General features: G+C 44.1%; 1 pseudogene; it reads right to left on the bottom strand.

The window, feature by feature from the left end:
- Nucleotides 1-1,052: 1,052 nt before the first annotated feature.
- On the bottom strand, nucleotides 1,053-6,972 carry LOC119366657 (annotated as a pseudogene).

Here is a 6,972-nt window from a genome sequence, read left to right as displayed (position 1 = left end):
GTGCTTCCGCAAAAGTCACGGCCGTGCCTCTCGGAAAGAGAAAAACAAAACGCATTTTTTGTTTTTTTTTCTTTCGCGAGAGTCACGGTTTTGCTTCCGCAAGAGTCATGGTCGTGCCTCTCGGGAAGGGAAAAAATACGCATTTTTTCTTTTTTTTTCTTTCGCGAAAGTCACGGTTTTGCTTTCGCGAGAGGCACGGTTGTGCTTTCGCAAGAGTCACGGCCGTGCCTCTCGGAAACGGAAAAAAACGTGTTTTCTATTTTTTTCCTTCCATGAGAGTCACGGTTTTGCTTCCACGAGAAGCATGGTTGTGATTTCGCGAGAGGTACGGGCGTGCCTCTTTCGGAAAGCGAGAAAAACCCGTGCTCCCGGTTCGGTTTTTTCGCCCGGTTTTTTCTTCCGGTTTTTTTTGAAAAAAAGGGTTTGTCAAAACCTGTCAACACGGGATCTAGTTTTGAAGATCTCGATGCAAAGAATCCAATGATGAAAACGATTCGAGATTTAGACACACGGTTTGGGAGATAAAACATTTTGAATAAATGGATCTACGAAAAAAAATCCCAGGTTGCAACAAGTGGCACGCTGCATGTGCGCCACTTGTTGCGGCCTGGGAAAGTGGAGTGTTCCTTGAAACGAGTACTTCTTAATTAGTGATTTCGCTCAACGTGTGGTATTGGCGAATGAAGTAATTAAGCTATAATGGCCTTGTCCTTGGAAAAGAGTGGCAAGGAGTGCATGAAGGTCTTACGGCCAACACCCACGTGATCAATCAAGGCGCTATCCTCTTTACTAGATCGAGATCGCGCCTTGGTGCGGGGGTGCCGGTCCCAACGTTTTGGTCAAGCAGGTAAGGCTTAGCCAGCATGGATAAGAATAAAGTGAAGAAGAAACATTCCATCTGTTTCAGTTCAGTTCCAGCTATAGCAAGTTCAAAACGCAATACAAATATAAAACAACATCACATATTAGTATATGGTATGAACATGAACGATTACGGAATCGTATCTTAAAGGCCCTAATTAAAATGAAAACAATACTTCTCGAAAAAAACAGGAGGAAGCAGAACACATATAATAGTTATGGTTCAGTACAAACAGAGAACTAAATGTTGCATGGTATTAATATCTCAGTATGATCCACATTAGCAGGTTAAAATCACAGTACAAATGCTTAACACAAGCCAATTCTACAAAATCCTCGAAGTTTAGTCTTTAGACCATGTCATGGTAGTCAGCGGTAAAATAAATCATGAGATAGTTGGTGTACAGGCAGATGATCCCCAACGTCAACCGGTACGTGGATCCTTTTACCCACAAAAGCCGAGATGCCTAAAAAAACATTGCAATTAATTCCATGCAGTCATTTAGCAAAATGCTTAGAACAAATAGATGTTACTCCCACCGTAAAGAAATATAAGAGCGTTTAGATCACTACTTTAGTGATCTAAATGCTCTTATATTTCTTCACCGAGGGGGTAGAGAATGTAAAATTGCATATCCATGTTGCTCTTCTACTTGAGCTTGTCTTCTCAGCATGTGTAGTTTCAGCTGGTTTCGCTTGTGTGGAGCCATTTAGTAAGAGTACTAAAGGTGCAAAGATACCAAATTATTCAGGCTCTACTGCATCTCTTACCACTGTCTTATTCACAGATAATTTATTACATAATTGGTGTTAACAATAAAATCGGCACGAAATGACGCAAACTTTGTTCCACTTGAATTTAACCAAGCGGTCAGCTTGGTAAGCTACCAACAAGATTTTGAATTTAAATACCTATATAATATTTTATCATTTAGAATTTGGTTGAATGGAATCCTGGCAACATGTTTGTGTGTGGAGGACTGCAGTTGGTGTATACATTCCTGGAAGCATATTTTCTTTTCATATATAAACAACCTTTAGTATCCGAACCAGAACAAAAACAAAAAAAATTATGGTTGACTTGGTTCGTATGATCATTCGCAGTAGCTCCACAACACGAACCAATCATCATAAAACATCGACCATTTCTTAGATATACTTATCTAATGTACCTACAAGGCTAAAAAGACACTATAGTGTGATGCAGTACATGTAAATTTTGATGTAACACCACCATTTAGACAAAATGATTGGCCTCACTGGAGATAGTGAATCCCTCAGGCCAACATGTGAGACAAAGAAAATATTATAAATCATGGTGCAAGTGTGTTGTCCGCAAAAAAATATTCAGATGGTCTAAGCATATCCTATAGGATGAGGCACTATCCTATCAAAACCACCAAGTGACAACATTATCGCACACAACCAATGCCATCTAAATCTAAAGTGGAAACTATCAAAGACATGAAGCCATGTACTTCACTATTCATGGTTGCAAAGTAACACCACTCCCACTCCCACAAACAGAGTAAAATCACATCAGCCAAAAGAGAAAACAGTAGGGGGGAGATTAGGAGATCTCACCTTGTCGAATGGTTACAGAACTTTTGGTCAAATTGCGAAGGCAAGAAAGCAAGGTCCTCACCACTCAAGGATGCACTGGAGATGCAAATCATGCTTGCAGCTTGTAACCTGTGACAATTCAAAACAAAAAAACAGAACAGATTCAACTTCAGACACGTCTACCACTGAATCGAAAGATTTCCATCGCCAATCACCATTATATCCGCAAGATAAAGGTATTTACCGTGCAGGACTCACTGTCACAGAAGGCCTGAAGGCAGATGCTGCAGGCGTGGTCACAGGCGTCGTACACACCACCCCTCCACGAAGCTGCCGCCGATGAAAGCTTCTCCATCCCTACAGCCCCCAGCCCCCCTCCCTCAGATGGGACCTACCGGCTACCGGAGATGGTCGCCGTCGTCCGCTGGACCTCGACGGATCTGACGGGAAGGGGAGGGGACGACCAGGATCCGGTCGTCGCCACGGGCGTCAGCGGCGAGTGTGTCAGCGGTGAGGCTGCCGCTTGCCTCTTTCCGACCGCCTTCCGGTGCCTGCGAGATGTGAGTCCAAAGCCCGTAGAATGCAAAGCTCAGAAACAAACAGATCAAGAGAAAAGAAAAGGCCAAGCGAGATCTAGCATGTTGCTAGCAGGTGGTGTACCTCCAGGACGGTGGCAGTCTACGCGAACTGGAGCGGCCTATCCACGGCGGTGAACAGATCCTCGTGCCCTGACGGGGAGCGCGACAAGGAGCACCAAGAGCCACTCTTTAAGTCTGAGTGGCACGATGCCAAACACCTGCGCTAGGAACGGCACGTAGAGGATGAGGAAGTGCAGCTCGAATGACACCGACATGGCCAGGAGCAGCCACGGGTTGACCCACGGAGGCATCCTCAGCAGGCTCGTATCCCCTGAGAGGGCGTTGAGCGAGTTGAACATCTCGATTGCCACGAGCATGGAGAGTGAGAGCGTCATTGCCTTCACTTTGCGGGCCTGGAAGTAGTCGCAGGGGTTGTCGTCGAAGGTGAAAGTTCTAGCACGAGCAATGAAGGGCACAACTGTGAAATTGTCCCAGCTAGAGCATTGGCCGCAGTTCAAGAGCTGTGATAACTGACAAGTGTGGCCATCTCTAGTGAGACCAATGCCCATAAAAGATCTGTGGGTGTACCAGATGAGAAAGATACAAACGGTTGTAACCCCCATGTAAAGGCCAATGACCTGCAAGTTATGTGATTGGTGAGAATTATAATCACGAGAAAAAAGGCAGAGATGCCTAAAACAGATCAAACAGATATGTGGTGATCATTTACCAGGTAACATAACAAAATCCAGGGAGTAATCAATGAGTCGCGCTCCTCCTTGGTGGCTTCTTCATGATGTCCTTGCCAGGCGGATTGAAACCCAAAGCAGTTGCAGAGGGGCCATCGGTGACGAGACTTACCCATAGAAGTTGAACAGGTATCAACCCCTCAGGAATACTCAAAGTAGAGGTAAGGAAGATTGAAGCAACTTCACCAATGTTTGAGGAAATCATGTATCTGCAGCAGTGAAGCAAGGGCCTTCAGAATACTCAAGGAATAGAAGGTTTTCCACCAACTGGATGTGAAGTATGAAAGCAGACACAATCACGCAATCATGCTCGATTCAGGAATATCATTTTTAGCAAGCCATATAGAACAAGCACAAATACCCAAGCAACCACAAAACTGTCAATGAGAAGTGGGAAAAAGGCTCTCAGTGCACAAACCTTATGAAAGCTTTCATGTTATTGTAAATAGATATTCCTTCACCAATTGCGGCAACTATGGTACTGAAATTGTCGTCGGCTAGTACCATGTCAGAAGCCTCTTTGGCAACCTGAAAAAATAAAGATTAGATTAGTCCAAAAATATTAAGCTGAATAAAAGCATGGTTTTGCAAAATATCACTCTTTTCTTAGAACCTCCAAGTAATGTTCTACAATATAAATAGAAAAATCTTGTTTTGCTAGCTCAAACAGTGTTATCTGGTTAGCATAAAGCAGTAATAGATGAGGGGACAAGGGCTGGCAATCAATACAATTCATAGGTTTCTGAAGTACAAAGGTTGGAAGAGAAACAACAAGACTTTTGAGAAATCAATAGTTTTTGTCAGGAAAACAAGTGGAAGAAGTGACTTTAAAGCAGAAGACCATGAAGACTCTAAAGTGCAACATGATGAATGATTCAGGCACGCTAGTAGGGTGATGGTGGTCCCTGGTTTTCTGTTAATTCTGCAATAGTCCATTCAGTCTAGTATTTCTGATCCGTTTAGATATGAGTTCAGAGCAGCGATGGGTTCAATATAAATGTATATTATCATTTGTATATGCAAATCCTATTGGAGTCCTAAAAAAGAGCGAAATCAATGTGAGCTGAGAGAATGGACCAAAACAAATTTAAAAATTATTTCTTGCACAAGTCTATTTGCATATTATTTTTAATTTGGACATAAATAAAGGAAGCCACTTGGCATGATATTTTTAACTGAACTAAATGTCCAATGCTATGTCAACAATTAAATCTGGGATTGACCAAAATCATCGGATTACTGAAATTATGTTTGTATCCGAGAACCCAACTATCTACAGAAAATATGAGAGAATCTAAAACAAATAGGAAGTAATTAGTGAAATAAATAGCAATAAAGTAACATGATATACAAATCAGCTGTATTTCAAAAACAAAGGCATAGTCTTGATGTGAACAACAACATACCTTGAAATCTCTGAAACAACTATACATCAGAAGCCTTTTGATAGGTTTAGCTCCATTTTCAGACCAAATTCAAATGGTAACCCTGTATTGTGCGATCAACACCCTGGTACTAAGCGGCGCTGGCCATCTTACTGAGCGCTGAGGAGGTGGGAGAGGCACAACAGACCATGCTCCTCCTATGGAGCACCGAGTGAGAGGAAGAGTCTGAACTCGGCTGCGGCTCGAGCTTACTCCCATGTGCTTATGGAACCAGTTTACTTTAATAGACTTACAGCATATCCTGCAACACTAAAGAACTTTACTGAAACTAAGTTTTGAAGGCAAGTAGCTCTATCTAATCTGGCAATTGTTGGCTATGCTATATTACTACTTTTCTTCTGGACATGATCATGTTGTTCCAATGACACTGAATGAACAATATATACAACAAAATTAAGGACCGCTGTCCAAAAAATTGACGAAATCAAAATGGGGGGAGTTATATCTAATTAGGTAAAACACGGAACCAATCTAGAACTTCTCAGCGACTACTGGTTCAGTACATCGATATCGTTAATGATTTCAGCCCCTCGATATCATATTTTCAGGATCCCGCCCCAAAAGTATGGAAATGCATCGGCTAGATTCATATTTTCATATAAAATGATATAATCTCACACTTGGGTCGAAGATCAAGTCGAGCGATCATCCCCAACCTGCTGCTGACAAAGATGATGTAGAGGATAATTATACAGCTGACGGAGATCGAGTCGAGAGATCATCCTCATCCAAAAATTCCCCCACTTGGTTCTAGAAGGAGCTGCTAAACGTCATGGCGCCCTGTCCTATTATCTAGTTCAACTGTACAAATTAAGATTTCAAAACTACGTATACACATAAATGGATGGTTGCACAAAGAAGAGTAATTTGAGCATCTATCTCAGAAGAAGAATCAAACTTTCAGATTAAATAATAAACTGACTCCAGTTGGAAGTTAACATTTTAAGAATATATAATCATCTATCGCAGACCCAGTCACTCATCTTGACACGGACATCGTCCATGCCATAGCAGGCTCAGACGCCCAAGCCAGCAAGCTCATGATGGCCACGTATTGCCCTCCCAGTCTTAATCATAGACCAAGCCACAAGCAAAAAAACACTCATTAACCCACCCAGACAATTTATTGAGCACCTATGGATGGCGTACATGGATTTGAAGTGGGGTGACTTGAGAATCCCCTCCCTTGAGATGGCTTGCTGTTGCCTGTGAGGTTTGTCCATGAAGAAGAGAAGCTTCATGAGCGCACGCCGCGCGCGCACACACACACACACAAGATAAGAAAAGGAGGCTCTGGAAAGTGAAATGGCCATGGGGATGGGGTGCTTACCCGATCTAGGACACGTGGAGGCGGAGGTCGTTGGCCCAGCACCGCACCGGAGCAGACGGCGGAGAGCTTGACCATGTGCGGGCCGTGGTGGTCGTCCTCTCATCCATGGAGGAGGGTGGCTGCTGCACCGAATCAAAGAAGTGAGTGGGGCAGGGAGAAAAGGAAGAAGGGGAGAGGAGAGGGCATGAATCAAGGAAAGAGGAGTGCTCACCGCGCCGGAGTTGGAGGCAGCCGAAACCCTAGCGGCGGGGAGGGGTGGTGCGAGCGACCGTTTGCGGCCGTGAGGAGCGGATCTGGACGGAGGGAAGGAAGCACCGCCACGAGGGGGGCTCGTGGGTGTGCTGCGCTCCGGCGAAGGCCGTCGGAACTCGCCGGACTCGCCCGGTGTTGGTGGCGGCGAGGTGGGGGCTAGGATGCGGGTGGACGAGAGAAGGTCACGCGATGGG

This window comes from Triticum dicoccoides, chromosome 2B, assembly GCF_002162155.2.
Source record: "Triticum dicoccoides isolate Atlit2015 ecotype Zavitan chromosome 2B, WEW_v2.0, whole genome shotgun sequence".
In the NCBI taxonomy this organism is placed as follows: Eukaryota; Viridiplantae; Streptophyta; class Magnoliopsida; order Poales; family Poaceae; genus Triticum; species Triticum dicoccoides.
This window is presented reverse-complemented; position numbering and strand designations above follow the sequence as displayed.